The following is a 16,763-nucleotide window of genomic DNA, read 5'->3' on the forward strand; positions in this document are numbered from 1 at the left end:
TGGGCAGGCTTTCTGGCGACACAGGGAATGGCTGGGCAGGCTTTCTGGCGACACAGGGATTGGCTGGGCAGGCTTTCTGGCGACACAGGGATTGGCTGGGCGGGTTGTAAGGGGCAGGACTCCTGCTTCCATTCTCCCTCCCGCCCTCCACGAGAAGTAGGATGTATGTTATGGCGGCCTCTCTCTCTTGTAAATGAGAAAAGAGAGAGGCAGCCAAGCTCACCTCGCACACACATCCCTGGGCATTAGTAGCAGCAGCCTGCAGAAGTGAGATGAGAGCCACGTGGGTCCAGCAGTCCGGGACAGCCGCGGAGCTGCTAATTTATTCACTCCTCCTTCCTCTCCCAGACAGTGCAGGTAAACAACATGCCAGAGAATGAAAACGGCAGCTGCTGGTCTAATCAAGCTGGGGGGAGACACGGAACAGGAGAAGTGATGCCTATTCAGAGCTCTGCATGCTTTTTTTCCACTTTCAATTTGGGGGCAGAGGAGACGCCAGTGCAGTTTCTAGGCTAAAATGCACCCAGGGCGAGGGTGTAAAAATTGCGCGCCCCCCCCCCCCCCCCCCCCCCCGAGCAAGGTATGGGTGCCCGCAGTATAGGTTAGCCAGGTCTAGTTGCACTTAGTATAGGTCCCCCCAGTATAGGTAGCCAAGAATAGGTACCCCAGTATAGGTAGCCAGGCATAGGTGAGCCAGTATAGTTGCCCCCGCTATAGGTTAGCCAGGTAGGTGCCTCCAGTATAGGTAGCCAGTATAGTTTCCCCCAGTATAGGTTAGATAGGTAGGCGCCCCCGGTATAAGTTAGATAGGTAGGTGCCCCAGTACAGGTTAGCTAGGTGGGTGCCTCTAATATAGGTAGCCAAAATAGTTGCCCCCAGCATAGGTTACATAGGTAGGTGCCCCCAGTATAGGTTATTTAGGTAAGTGCCTGCAATATAGGTAGCCAGTATAGTTGCTACCTGTATAGGCTAGCTAGGTAGGTGCCCCCAATACAGGTTAGATAAGTGCCCCCAGTATAGGTTAGATAGGTAGCTGCCCCCCAGTGTAGGTTAGATAGGTAGCTGCCCCCCAGTATAGGTTAGATTAGGTAGCTGCCCCCAGTGTAGGTTAGATAGGTAGCTGCCCCCCAGTGTAGGTTAGATAGGTAGCTGCCCCCCAGTGTAGGTTAGATTAGGTAGGTGCCCCCCAGTATAGGTTAGATAGGTAGCTGCCCCCCAGCGTAGGTTATATTAGGTAGCTGCCCCCAGTGTAGGTTAGATAGGTAGCTGCCCCCCAGTGTAGGTTAGATAGGTAGGTGCCCCCCAGTGTAGGTTAGATAGGTAGCTGCCCCCCAGTGTAGGTTAGATAGGTAGCTGCCCCCAGTGTAGGTTAGATAGGTAGCTGCCCCCCAGTGTAGGTTAGATTAGGTAGGTGCCCCCCAGTGTAGGTTAGATTAGGTAGGTGCCCCCCCAGTGTAGGTTAGATAGGTAGCTGCCCCCCAGTGTAGGTTAGATAGGTAGCTGCCCCCAGTGTAGGTTAGATAGGTAGCTGCCCCCCAGTGTAGGTTAGATAGGTAGCTGCCCCCCAGTGTAGGTTAGATTAGGTAGCTGCCCCCAGGATAGGTTAGATAGGTAGCTGTCCCCTATAATGGAGGGGGGAGCCGGAGCCGTGGGGAGGGCAGCCCGACCTCTCCCTCCCTCTCCCGGGCCGCCCTCCGTGCTCCCCCCTCAGATGCAGAGCGAGCGCAGCAGGAAGCGGTGTTTACAACTCACCTGCCTGGCTCCAAGCGCTGCTCTCTCGTCGCCTGTCTCCTCTCTCTGCATAGATGCGGATACACACACACGCTGCTTCCGGCTAAACAGGAAGCAGCGTGTGTATCCGCATCTATGCAGAGAGAGGAGACAGGCGGCGAGAGAGCAGCGCTTGGAGCCAGGCAGGTGAGTTGTAAACAGCGCTTCCTGGCTGCTCGCTCTGCATCTGAGGGGGGAGCACGGAGGGCGGCCCAGGAGAGGGAGAGAGAGAGAGAGAGGTCGGGCTGCCCTCCCCGCGGCTCCGGCTCCCCCCTCCATTATAGCGCCCCCCTCCCAACAGCGCCCCGGGCAGCGGCACGCCCCGCACGGCCCTAGAAACGGGCCTGGGAGACGCAGCCATGCAGAGCATGTTCAGTGACAGGCTGTCTGTAAGGCAGCATCCTGTGCACTCCTCTCCTGCTGTGTCTGAATCTCCCCCAGGCCCCAGCTTGTATCTGTCCGTAGTGATGTGCTCCCCCTCCCCCTTCACGCTGTGGGAATTTAGTGGACCTGAACTCTTGCACAGGACAGAAGAAAAATAGAGAAATGCACCCTGTGTTTAGAGAGTTAAGCCTGAGTAATTGGATCTCTTCCTGTGTCACATGACTGCCATTTCAGATAGGGCAGATATGCTCATTTGAAAGCAATGGATGTAAACCCTGTCTGCTTCCAAGAAAGCAGGAACTAGAAACAGCAGATTTTAGGATTTGCATCAGCTGTAACAAAGAAATGCTTTTATTTTAAGGTTGTTTGCTAAATTACGCTGTTGCGCAACTTTTAGAGCATAGAGGAAATTCTAAGTTCAGGTCAGCTTGAAAAGGGACATGGGCACCTTAATCTGAAAGAATGCTAATGCTAGGTACACACAATGCACTTATCTGACAGATTTACTGTCAGATCGATTATTCCCAACATGTCTGATCTGATTTCTGCACAATTTCCTATAGAAGTAAACAGGAAATCGGAAATCAGATCGGACATGTTGGAAATTGTCGATCTGACAGTAAATCTGTCAGAAAATTGCATTGTGTGTACTTAGCAGGTACATCGGCTTGCCTCCTCATCCTCCTCTTATTTTGTAAGCATAGTTGCACTGGCCCTGCATTCCCCCCCTTCACATGCCACCCGGCTACTTTTTCATGCCACCCAGCTGGAAAAAATTTCTGGGGAGAACACTGAGTCCTGTCCTCCCTCTGCCTCCTCTCCAGCTGGCCTTCTCTCCTCACATCCACCTCCCACTGTTACCATTCCTGTCATGTTACAGCAGTGCTGGTAGTGGTAGATGGATGAGGATATGAGGAGAGGCAGAGTCTGAGGCTAATGGGAGCAGAGGACTGGAGCACACTGTGACAGCTAGCTATAAACCAATGTAATCCTTCCTTTTACTACTCTGCATGGAGGTGTGAGAAGGGAGCAATACTGGATTGTGGACATGACTATACTGGGAAATAAATGGCATTACTGGGGTGGGGGACATTATATACAGTAGGATAATGGCAATGCTGAGGACACAGGGGGGGGCATGGCTATACTGGGAAAGAAATGCTATTACTGGGGTGGGGGATAACGGCAATGCTGGGGGACACAGGGAAGATATGGCTATACTGGGAAATAAATTGCATTAGTGGGGTGGGGGACATTACATGCTGGAGGATAATGGCAATGCTGGGGGGCACAGGGAGGACATGGCTATACTGGGGGAGAAATGGCATTACTGGGTGGGGGACATTACATACTGGAGGATAATGGCAATGCTGGGGGACACAGGGAGGACATGGCTATACTGGGGGAGAAATGCCATTACTGGGGTGGGGGACATTACATACTGGAGGATAATGGCAATGCTGGGTACACAGGGGGACATGGCTATACTGGAAGGACATGCTGTCTTGTCTCTGATGTGACTGGAATGCATTAGTACTAGGAAGGTGAAATGCCAACCCTAGTCAGTGTTGTGTAGCTGCTTCCTAGGTGCTCTGCTACTTGAAGTTCTCCAGCCAGGGAACGCCCAATAGTCCTTTTTGAGGACTCTTCCTGACCACCAAAAACCTTTTAAGGACTGACCCCGCTGTACCTATTTGTTGTACCTATTTGCCGCATTGGCGCCTCCCACGATGCTGTCCAAGCAGCGGTCACGTGATTACAAACACTTCCTCCTTCCGGGTTGAAGGAGGAAGTGTTTGTAGAATTAAGGGTCTGGAAATATTTTGGGTGGATGGTGTGGGCCCTCTCTTTTAATGCATTGCCTCTGCCTTTTTGAATCATTACTTCTGCTGTTTTTGTGGGGCAGATGTATGCCCCTTTTTATATTTTATTTTATTTAAAAATAGAATCTGTACTGTAAAATTCTTACAATAAAAAGCATACCATTCTATTCATTATGTTCTCCTGGGCCCCTCTGTGCTGTTTCTGCCTCTCCCTGCTGCAATCCTGGCTTGTAATTGCCATTTTTATGCAGTGCTTACAAACAAAATACATAGCAATTGATACCTGAGAGTAGCTTAGTGTGTGAGTCATACAGAGTGTGCAGGGGGCCTGGAGAGGGTGTGTATAGCTTCTGCCAATGACAAGCAATGCAGCACATTCCACACATTCCAACCTCAACCGACAGAGCCAACAGAAGAGAGAAGATTAGATCATATAACAGAGATAACACAGTCACTGTGCAAATAGGAAAGGCTGCAGTAAGACAGAGCACATTAGAACAGCTATAGGAACATATAGGATAGAAGAAATAAGGCTCAAAATTTTGTTACAGAGTCTCTTTAAGGTTGGGATTTGGGACATACATGTGCTCCACAAACCCATATAGAATAACTAAGGGTCTGAATAAGAAAACGAAAATAATTTATGGGGACGGTGTGGGTCCTCTCAATTAACACATTACTTCTGCCGTTTAATACATTACTTCTGCTGTTTTGCAAAATTGAAATATTGTTGTAATATACTCTGTGCATGCGATCATGAAATTGTGTAGTTGCCGCATATTGGTATTGTATAATTCAATTGGGGTTTGAGGAATGGGCCTCTTTAAACTTAACTTATGCATAATATTGCCACACATTCAGTTGTTCTACGTAAGCTAGAAACCTTTAACCAACCATAAGGCAGAGATTTTAGCCTGCTCTAAAATTATTGGATGGCCACTACGTGATGCGAAAGGGCGGAGCGGATATTGCGTCTGGACGCCGGGCAACGGGAGCTCGGAAGTCCAATGACGTCCTAAGGTATACGCCCAGTCTGACATGGCACTTAGAGATAGGATGAGTGGAACGGATGCTATAAGGAGTGATATGGGCGGAAGCACATTAGCGGCCATGTAAGGTTTGGGCATATGCTACTTGCAAAGAGGAACATTGGTGGCGGAAGCCGCCGGCGACTGTTTGGGCGGAAATGCTTTGGGAGCCATGTTGGAATGGGCTAGACATTCATTGGGCGTATGGTGAGGATATACCTATATTTCAACTGCCGATTAGCCACACGCCTCCAGCCCCTGATGAGTACGGACGGATGTACGAAATGCGTTGGGCGGAGCTGTAGGTGTGGTTTGGTCGCCATGAGAGAACCTGCATTGTGATAAGCATGTTTTTTACCTTGGAAATGTAAGTGCATTACTTTTAATAAATTATACATTTTTACACTATGAAAAGCCTTTTTAGTTACTAGGCCAGCAGCGTGAGATGTGAGGCTGCAAGCGCTGCTGTTGGAACTAGTGATCCATTCTGCTGAGATTGAGCTGTCAGGGGTTTTTCCTGGGGTAACCATAAGCGCTATTGCTGTCTTATAACTTGGACAGCAGAGGACCAGGTGAGAGGCCACGTGTGGTGGTGGAGTTGCGTTATGCACAAGAAAACGTGCTTTCTGCTGTCTGCTGCGTGGCAGCTATAGCATGTGGTGAGGACCTGTGTGACCTGGTTGCGGGTGCATGCCTAAAAAGGCGATAGTGAACACAGGACTAACTTGGAGGTTGATATGGCTTTGCTGCTGTCTGTGAGTTGACAGCTACGATATATGGTGAATACCTGTCATAACTTGAGCACTGGTGGATAAACACATAAACAGTTACAGGACACTGGGTGATTGATAATAAGAGTACATATGTGTTGACACAGTATCACACTATGGTTTGTTTTTTATTTTTTTCCTTCTTTTGACTGATATTACTGCAAGAGGACGCAGTTGGCACATGAGAGTGCAATATCACTGGAGAAATTTTGGGCGTGGACCACATCGTGGGAGGTGCCAAGGGACGGACCTAAGAAGACATCATGATGGGTAAGATTAACCCCCCCACAGGTGATTTGATTTAACTGGATGAAATTCGAATAACAACTATTTGGATTTCATCCAGTTCCAGATTTGAGCATCCCTGCTCCTCTGTAACAAAGTATGTCCACCCCGACCTCTGCTCTGCCCGATATATAACAAGTATGTCCACCCCGACCTCTGCTCTGCCCAATATATATCAAGTATGACCACCCAGACCTCTGCTCTGCCCAATATATAACAAGTATGTCCACCCTGACCTCTGCTCTGCCCAATATATAGCAAGTATGTCCACCCTGACCTCTGCTCTGCCCGATATATAACAAGTATGTCCACCCTGACCTCTGCTCTGCCCAATATATAACAAGTATGTCCACCCTGACCTCTGCTCTGCCCAATATATAACAAGTATGGCCACCCCGACCTCTGCTCTGCCCAATATATAACAAGTATGTCCACCCCGACCTCTGCTCTGCCCAATATATAACAAGTATGTCCACCCTGACCTCTGCTCTGCCCAATATATAACAAGTATGTCCACCCCGACCTCTGCTCTGCCCAATATATAACAAGTATGTCCACCCCGACCTCTGCTCTGCCCAATATATAACAAGTATGTCCACCCCGACCTCTGCTCTGCCCAATATATAACAAGTATGTCCACCCCGACCTCTGCTCTGCCCAGCCCAATATATAACAAGTATGTCACCCCCGACCTCTGCTCTGTCCAATATATAACAAGTATGGCCACCCCGACCTCTGCTCTGCCCAATATATAACAAGTATGTCCACCCCGACCTCTGCTCTGCCCAATATACAACAAGTATGTCCACCACGACCTCTGCTCTGCCCAATATATAACAAGTATGTCCACCCGACCTCTGCTCTGCCCAATACAGTGTTCTCCCCAGGCTCTTTTAGCCGGGTGCTCCACCCGGCTAGATTTGGTGACCACCCGGCTGTCATCGGCTCACCTCTTCATCTCCTCCTATGCTGTTAGCAGAGTTGCCCTGCATTTTCATCTCGCCCCACCCGGCTACTTTTTCATGCCACCCGGCTGGAAAAAAATTCTGGGGAGAACACTGCAATATATAACAAGTATGTCCACCCCGACCTCTGCTCTGCCCAATATATAACAAGTATGTCCACCCGACCTCTGCTCTGCCCAATATATAACAAGTATGTCCACCCCGACCTCTGCTCTGCCCAATATATAACAAGTATGTCCACCCCGACCTCTGCTCTGCCCAATATATAACAACAATCACATACCTCCCAACTTTTTGAGATGAGAAAAAGGGACATTTAAGTCACACCCCTGATCACGCCCCCATCACACCCCTAGTCACGCATACCATAAATATTTTAAGAGAAACATATTTTGTTTTATAATCAAACCACACTGGTCCTTTCTATCCTGGTTTATTTTCCTTCATGTTAACATTTTAAAATTAGTAATATATCAATTTAAAGGATGGGAATATGGGTTAGAGTCAATCAAACACATTTTTTTTAGTAGAGAAATATATATATTTACATAGAAAGAGGGACAAAGTCCTGAAAGAGGGACAAATGAGGAGGACAGGGCTCCCAAACAGGGACTGTCCCTCCGAAAGAGGGACAGTTGGGAGCTATGCAATCATACAATTATTACCTCTTCCAGCCATGTCTCCTCTCCACCTCCTGCAACGTCTCTTACTGCTATAGTACATCACTTCCTGCCTTTACAACCTTTTCCTGTAAGTATTACATCACTTCCTCTGCGTGTGTAAGATCGCCATCTTGTGGTAAATTGACTAACTGCAGCCTCTGTTTGTGGAATTTACTGCACTCAGCAATCTATCATTAGTAGAAATATATTAACTATAATTATTATTATTATTATTATTTTCTGTTTCTGCTACACTGCAGCCTCATCTACAGACACATCACATATAGTAATAACAAGAATAATGAATACAAAGAGTACTAACACTTAATAATAATCATTAGTAGCTGGATAGTCTATTGGATAAGGGCTCTGCCTTTGACATGGGAGACCAGGGTTAGAATCCTGGCTAGGGTCAGTATCTATTCAGTAAGAAGTCCTTGGGCAAGACTTCCTAACACTGCAGGGTGGCCTCCTCAGTGGCTGCAGCTGTTGAGAACTTTGAGACCAACAGGAGGAAAGCACTATACAAATGTCAGAATTATTACTATTATTAGTTCCCATCAGTGCTGGTCGTAATGGAAAAATCTACGCTTACGGATCATTACGCATAATTTTACGCTATTACGCATTACGCAATTACGGTTACGGCGTAGGAAATTATCTACGGTGTATCACTGTAATTACGCGTAAACTTACGCAATTACGCGTAAGGATACCGTAATGAAGGCGCTTACACTACGATGGTACTCGTAGTGCCGTAATACCCATTAATGCGTATTTTCTGACGCATGCGGACGATATGTACGCAATAGCCGTCAATGTGACAGTTATTGCGTACATATCATTCGTATGCGTCAAAACGTACGCTTATACTGAAGGGCGGGAGAAGATACTATTGGTTGCTTAGGATGTTGACTGATTGGCTACTCTTAGAAAATGGGAGATTTTACGTTAGTAATTACGCGTAAAATTACGCGTAAGTGTTCGTAAAATTACGCATGCCTAGCAATTACGGTAGACAGTGTAATTACGATACCACTTACGGTCTTACGTGTAAATAATTACGCGTAAGACCGTAAGTTACGCGTAAATTTACATTGAATTACGATGCGTAATTACGCTCATGCGTAATTTCGGCCCAGCACTGGTTCCCATACAGGTGCTAGAGATGTAGAGCTGTAGAGTGACTACACAAGATAATGTATTATTTTGTACTAAGACGATGGCTTTTAACTTAGCTGTAGGGTTAGCAGATCTTCCTGGATGATTGATTTCTGTGAATGCATTTGTGTGATCATTTGCATGTGAGTGTGCAAAGGGTTAACTAACTGCGATTTTATAAGGATTGAGAACAACTTCATACACATAATGGTAACTGGGACCAGGCTTGGGATTTCTCCCTAAACCAATCAGTAATCTGAAGCACAATGGCTATCATTCATAAAAGTGCTGTCGGTAAGGAGAATCAGTGCGGGAAAACACCGCTGTCGGTATTTTAGACTTCTGGGTAGAGTTGGGCCGAACCTCCGATTTTAGGTTCGCGAACCGGGTTCGCGAACTTTTGCGGAAGGTTCGGTTCGCGTTAAAGTTCGCGAACCGCAATAGACTTCAATGGGGATGCGAACTTTGAAAAAAAAAAAAAATTATGCTGGCCACAAAAGTGATGGAAAAGATGTTTCAAGGGGTCTAACACCTGGAGGGGGGCATGGCGGAGTGGGATAGATGCCAAAAGTCCCCGGGAAAAATCTGGATTTGACGCAAAGCAGCGTTTTAAGGGCAGAAATCACATTGAATGCTAAATGACAGGCCTAAAGTGCTTTAAAACATCTTGCATGTGTATACATCAATCAGGTAGTGTAATTAAGGTACTGCTTCACACTGACACACCAAACTGTTCACTGAACAGAACAGGTATGCAGTGGCGGGTTCACTGAACAGGTATGCAGTGGCAGGATCAATGAACAGGTATGCAGTGGCAGGATCACTGAACAGGTACGCAGTGGCAGGATCACTGAACAGGTATGCAGTGGCAGGATCAATGAACAGGTATGCACTGGCAGGATCACTGAACAGGTATGCAGTGGCAGGATCAATGAACAGGTATGCAGTGGCAGGATCAATGAACAGGTATGCACTGGCAGGATCACTGAACAGGTATGCAGTGGCAGGATCAATGAACAGGTATGCACTGGCAGGATCACTGAACAGGTATGCAGTGGCAGGATCAATGAACAGGTATGCACTGGCAGGATCACTGAACAGGTATGCAGTGGCAGGATCAATGAACAGGTATGCAGTGGCAGGATCACTGAACAGGTATGCAGTGGCAGGATCACAGTACAGGTATGCAGTGGGCTGAGGGCTCACTGAACAGAACAGGTATGCAGCCAGGAAGAAGTTAAGCCTAACTAATCTTTCCCTATGAGAGACTGCAGCAGCTCGCCCTACTCTCACTAATGCAGGCACACGAGTGGCCATAACGGCCGCCGCTGCCTGCCTTATATAAGGGGGGGTGGGGCTCCAGGGGCTAGTGTAGCCTAATTGGCTACACTGGGCCTGCTGACTGTGATGTAGAGGGTCAAAGTTGACCCTCAGGTGCATTATGGGGCGAACCGATTTTTTGCGAACTTTTGCCGCAAAACGTTCGCGTGCGACACCCGCACGCGAACCACCTAAGTTCGCGCGAACCACGTTCGCCGGCGAACCGTTCGGCCCAACTCTACTTCTGGGTGGTCATTCATAAAAATTTTGCCAGCTGCGAAAGAAGTGCGGAGATTTCCTGAAAAAGGCTGGCGGAAGGCTGGCGGTAGGCTTGCGGAAAAAGAAGCTGGCGGAGTCCCTCCTTGCACTGCTCTCTCTGCTGCTGCTTGGGAGGTCTGTCCCATTTAGTTACATGTATTCGACATGGTTATCGTTACTGCCGAGGGAGCGGTAATCCCCGTCAGCATACCGCTGTGCTCTAATCTTTATGAATGGACATTTTGTTACTTTTTCTAGATAAATCTAGAAAATCACAGCACAAGGCGGAAATGTATCACTCTGCACGGGAATATCAGCTTTTCATGCGGAAAGAGCCTTTATGAATGCAGATTTTGCTTAGTGGTCAGTAAAGTCAGCGGTTTTCAGCATTTGCGCATGCGGAAATGCTTTATGAATGATAGCCAAACTCCTCTCAGCAATCATTAGGGGTAATAGAGATGTGACACCTAAGCAGACAAATCTCTCTCTATAGCAGGAGGAGTGTGAGGGGGTTTCTCATGGGATTGGGGCTGTCTATGGCCATTATGCTTCATGTATTCCAGTTACTCTGGAGGTTCTGACCAAATTCTGCTATAATCTCTGTATCTGATGGATGTGAGTCACCCAACACCGGTAACAGATCATCTGCATAATATGAGATTCTATCTGATAAACCTACTGAAACTAAGCCTTTCTCCTGTGGTTGGAGTGTAAGTCTTATGCCAGGGGTGCCATGGCTGCAGCCAGTAATAGGGGTGATAGAGGGCACCCCTATCTATTCCCTGCACAGGAGGAGCCTCTGTCCCCAGCACCCCCATGTCCACATTCCCATACACCCCCCATATATTATTCATGGTCCTCTTCCTCACAATGACCCCAGCGTGACCCCCGTGGAGAAGAGGAATAATTACTGTGTTTACACAAGAAGCAAGGAATTCTGGGACAGGCATAATGTCTTTTTCCCTGGTGCTTCCATGGCAGCATACTCTGGGTTATGGCCCCGCCCCCTAACCCCATTGGACACAGTAACTATAAGTTTTTCTGCCTGTTCACTGGCCCACCATCTTTTTCTTTTTTGTCCTCCCCTTCCTTGGACACTTTCTTTTTCAGGTACTATCCCCCAGGGTTTATCCCTTTCCCTGGGGAAGACTCCCGTGGGTGCTAAATGCACTTCTGAGAGGTCAGGTGGCTGATGCCTGTTTGTTAGTTCTCGGCTAAATGCAGAGCTGTTTGTGCACGCTGCAGTCTTCTATTTTCCTCTTATTGCCTGTTCACCGTTTTCCTCTAGTATGTGACTCACCTTGTGCGGCTACCCAGTATGGAAGCCTGGTCATTCTTTTAGGTGCCTTGTCGGCATCTGCGTATAGCGCTGTGGTTTGTGTAGTGCTCGGTCGGGCGGGCGTCTCCCCCGCCGGGGAGCACAGAGCGTTCTGGATGGCCGGAGGCGGATAGCGTCCTGCAGGCATCTTCTCGCGCGCGAGAATACAGTTCCTTTTGTCGGAACTCTCTGGTCCGCCCTCTTGCCCTACTTCCGGCTGCTATAGCGGCCATTTTGGTTTTGGGCAGCTCACACTGAGCATGCTCAGGACCTCGGGGGCTATTTAGACAGCCGTTTTCAGGCTGACAGGTTGCTCGTGTGCAGCTCCTGTCAGCACATTCTGGCGCAGCAAGCCTGACACAGCAAACCTGCTGGTTACCTAGGAGCATATTCCTAGCTAACATTGTCGCAGGCTCAGGTATTTTGAGCTACAGTTTCTTTGTTAATTTTTTAACTATTTCCGACTTTTCTTTTTATTACTGTTTTTTTTTGTTTTCTTTTCTCTCTCTTCTTTTCTTGCAGCCAAAATTCCCTCCAATGAAAGGATGGGGCGCACAAAAGATCAGCAGAAGTCTCGCAGGTATGACTGGTAAAAAAAAAAAAGGAGGGTCTTGGCTTAATGAATACTAATTAGTATTCCTTTTAGCCCCTCTAGACCTAAAGAGAAAACAAAGCATCGCTCTCAAACTTCTTCAAAAGAGTATAAGTCTAGACCTGATGAGACAACAAAGCATCGCTCTCAAACTTCTTCAAAAGTGTACGAGTCATCTCCGAAGCACCGCGCTTCTCAAGATAGAAGAAGTAGATCAAAGTCCCGTCATCAAAGATCCCCCTCTTATTACAGATCAAGGTCAAGATCAAAGAGACGATCTCCTTCACCTCCCTATCATTATTCTCCACCGAGACCTAAAAAGAAGGATTGTTGGATGTGTGGAAATACAGCTTTACCTGGAAAGATTGTCTGTGACAGCTGTCTACGGGAAAATACGACTAATACTTCAGAAGATTCATCCGCGGTACTACAGCTAATTAGGCAAGCAGTACGAGAAGAGATAGCATCTCACATCCCGTCAACTTCCTCTGATACGACCCTCAATACGGATCAATTACAGGTGTCTGTTCCCTCACAGATAGATCCTCCTGGGGATCCAATACTTACTGTAGATTCCAGTTCAGAGACGGAAGAACAAGAAAACTTTCAATTCTCTCTAGTGGAACCACTAATTGCAGCAATTAAAGGAGCCTTACAATGGTCAGATTCTGAAGTCATCGATGAAGATGTTCCTAAGTATTATCCGCATCTGGCGAAGCTTGGTCCCTCCTTTCCCTTCATGAAAGAAATTAAAGGTGTGATTATGGATGAATGGGCAAAAGTGGAGAACAAAGCCTCCTTTACTAATAGATGGGCGAAACTTTATCCACTTAAAGAATCAGAGACCTCTTTTCTGCAGAATGCCCCGGTAGTGGATGCCTCCATCGCTAACCTGGCGAAACATGTGACACTGCCTCTTGATGACGCTGTTGCCTTTAAAGACGTGCTAGACCGCAAAGCCGAGGGTGATATGAGAAGATGCTATATCTCAGCAGGCGCTGCTTGCAGAACCTCTATTACTTTAACTTCACTAGCCAGGGCAATGAAGGTGTGGATAAACAATATGGAGGAATCAATAAAGTCTGGTGCTGACTGTGAACAGATTATCTCGGGACTGGAGGATCTGAAGATCGCAAGTGACTTTGTAGCAGAAGCAGCTATTGATGGAGTACGTGCATCTTCGAGAGCCATGCTTTCATCCGTAACATCTAGGCGCGCTCTCTGGCTAAGATCATGGAATGCTGACGCAAATTCTAAACAGGCGTGGATTTCCTATGATGGCAAAGCCCTTTTCGGAGAAAAACTAGATAAAGCTATCTCACGTAAATCCGGAGGAAAGTCAGGTGACATCCCGCAGGATAGAAAGACTAGAAAGCAACGCTTTGGTCAAAAATCTCAGTTTCAAGGTTTCAGAAGTTTCAGGAACTATAAACCTGGTAGGGAGTATCAAAGGAAATGGCGGGGAACTCAGTCTTCCCTACCCAAATCGTCAAAAGTCGCTACATCTGCTCGACAGGGTTCGGGAAAGTCCTTTTGAGGGTTTGTCCGTCCACACTCATCCTGTTGGAGCAAGACTAAAGTTTTTTGCGCGAGTGTGGGCGGACAAGGTCTCAGACTCCTGGGTTCTGTCGACCATAAAAGAGGGTCATCAGTGGCACTTCAAGACCCAGCCAGGAAACATATTTCTTCCTACCCGTCTTCCTGCTTCAAGGCAAAAAAGAGTATGTTTGATCCAATATGTCCAACAGCTTCTGCTACAAAATGCGATACAGGAAGTCCCAAACTCTCAGCGGGGCAGAGGGGTTTATTCTCCACTCTTTTTAGTGGCAAAAAAATCAGGGGATTGGAGACCTGTAATAGACTTGAAGAAGCTAAACAAACACATACTTCTACCAAAATTCAAAATGGAATCTCTGCAATCCATCATACTCTGTATTCAACCCAACGACTTCATGGCCTCAATAGATCTCAAAGACGCTTATTTCCATATTCCTATACATCCTCATTTCCAACCTTACCTCAGATTTGCACTAAAAGATCTACATCTTCAGTTCACAGCATTGCCCTTCGGCCTTTCCACCTCGCCCAGGACTTTTTCAAAGGTGTTACAATCCGTAATAGCTATACTCAGACAACAAAAGGTCCGCATCTACCATTACTTGGACGATGTTCTAATCTTATCCGATTCGCATCATCAACTTCTTCTACATGTAAGAAAGTGCCTTGCCTTGCTGGAAGATCTAGGCTGGATAGTCAATTATCCGAAAAGTCAGTTGACACCATGCAGGAGGATGATTTATTTGGGAGCCCTCTTCAATACCTTGGACAACACTGTGACCCTACCGGAATCGAAAATACCAACAATAATTCGTTGGGTGCAAATGACTCTACAAGTCTCCTATTTAACAGTGAGAGAATGTCTACAACTTCTCGGCACCCTGTCAGCAACAATTCCGATGATCAGGTGGGCTCATTGGCATATGAGGGGTTTTCAACTGCCTTTCTTACGCCAGTGGAACAAACAGGATTTGGAGCAGAAGATAAGGGTTACACATTCAATGAAGACTTCGCTTCTTTGGTGGAAGGAAGTGGAAAATCTAAAAAGAGGCTATTCTCTTCGACCGATTCCTTGGATATGTGTGACTACAGATGCCAGTATGATCGGCTGGGGAGCGTGGTGCCAGAATCACGTAGTCCAAGCTCGGTGGCCCTCTCGTCCTGTTGTGAACAGTTCAAACTTTTTAGAATTAACAGCAGCACGCCTAGCTCTGCAGACTTTTCTTCCAATACTCAAGAACAAGCCAGTGTGTCTGAGGTCAGACAATTCCACAACGGTGGCATACATCCAAAACCAGGGTGGTACGCACAGCCAAATTCTATCCCAGGAAGTAGCTCGCTTTCTCTCTTGGGCAGAATCCAATCTACTATATCTAAAGGCGGTACACATTCCAGGTCATCTGAACAACAAGGCGGATTTTCTTTCAAGGAAATCGTTAGACAACAACGAGTGGTCACTGAACCAGAAAGTCTTTCTCCAGTTGACAAAGAAGTTTGGTGTCCCCAAACTGGATCTATTTGCTTCTCCACAGAATTTCAAACTTCCCCTATTCTTCTCAAGACATCCGTCTACAGAGAGTCAAGGAGTGGACGCGTTGTCTCAACCATGGCCTTACCAATTCCTTTATGCCTTCCCTCCAGTACCTCTCATATTCAGATTCCTGCGCAGATTATCAATGGAATCAGTGACAGTTCTAGCAATCCTGCCATACTGGCCGAACAGAATCTGGTTCCCGTTGTTGTTACAACTAGCCCGGTCAGAACCAATGTTCATTCAGAACAACGCCAATCTGCTGTCCCAAGGGGAGTTTCTCCACCCGGCACCAGACAAACTGCACTTGACGGCCTGGATATTGAGGGGCAAAGGCTGTCCAGCTTAGGCTGCTCACAGTCAGTCGTCAATACTCTATTGAAAGCAAGAAAACCGTCCACTAATGTGGTATACAACAAGATCTGGGCAAAATTCAATGACTTTGCGTCAAGATCCGGGTTTGATCCCCTAACTGCAAATGTTTCTAACATTTTAGATTTCCTTCAAGCAGGACTAGACTTGGGGTTGAGTTATAATACTTTGAAAGTTCATACCACAGCTTTGTCTACGCTGTCAGGGAACAGATGGGCCTTTCATCCGTTAGTGCAACAGTTTATGAAAGCTACACTGAAGCTGAAGCCGCCTAAAAGAAACATTTTTCCAAAATGGGACTTGCCTGTAGTACTAGATTTTTTAAGTTCTTCTCAATTCTGCCCACTGGAAGACTGTTCCCTGATTAACCTAACGAACAAGCTAGCCTTTCTTTTGGCTATAACATCGGCTAGGCGAGTGTCTGAGATTCATGCTCTGAGCTGCAAGGATCCTTTTCTAGTACTTTACCATGACCGGGTAGTGTTGAGGCCAATGCTGAACTTCTTACCAAAAGTAGTAACTACTTACCACTTAGATAGTGAATGGTCTCTCCCAGCTATGTTTACTGACCAAGAACACTCCATATCACATCCTCTCGACATAGTCTCATTAATTAAAAGATACCTGTCTCTAACTCAACAATTCAGACAATCCGATCACCTTCTGGTCTCTCCCAAAGGCTACCGAAAGGGGAAAGAGGTATCAAGCAGAACCATTGCTTCATGGATCCGTTCAATTATTTGCAGTGCCTATAAATCCAAAGGAATTCAGCCTCCTGAAAGTGTTTCAGCACATTCTACCAGGGGAATTGCCTCTTCCTGGGCCTCTTTGGCTGGGGTCTCGTTGGCATCCATCTGCAAAGCTGCAGGATGGTCATCCGCGAACACTTTCATAGACCATTATAAAATTGATCCTTGTCTGTTATCTACTGCTTCTCTTGGTCGATCAATTATTGATGCTGCTATGG

General features: G+C 46.9%; 1 pseudogene; it reads right to left on the reverse strand.

Moving 5' to 3' along the window:
• The window catches only part of LOC137537179 (zinc finger protein 850-like), a 174,185-nt pseudogene that overhangs the window by 97,040 nt on the left and 60,382 nt on the right, over positions 1-16,763 (reverse strand).

The sequence above is a fragment of the Hyperolius riggenbachi genome, chromosome 10 (genome assembly GCF_040937935.1).
Source record: "Hyperolius riggenbachi isolate aHypRig1 chromosome 10, aHypRig1.pri, whole genome shotgun sequence".
NCBI lineage: Eukaryota > Metazoa > Chordata > Amphibia > Anura > Hyperoliidae > Hyperolius > Hyperolius riggenbachi.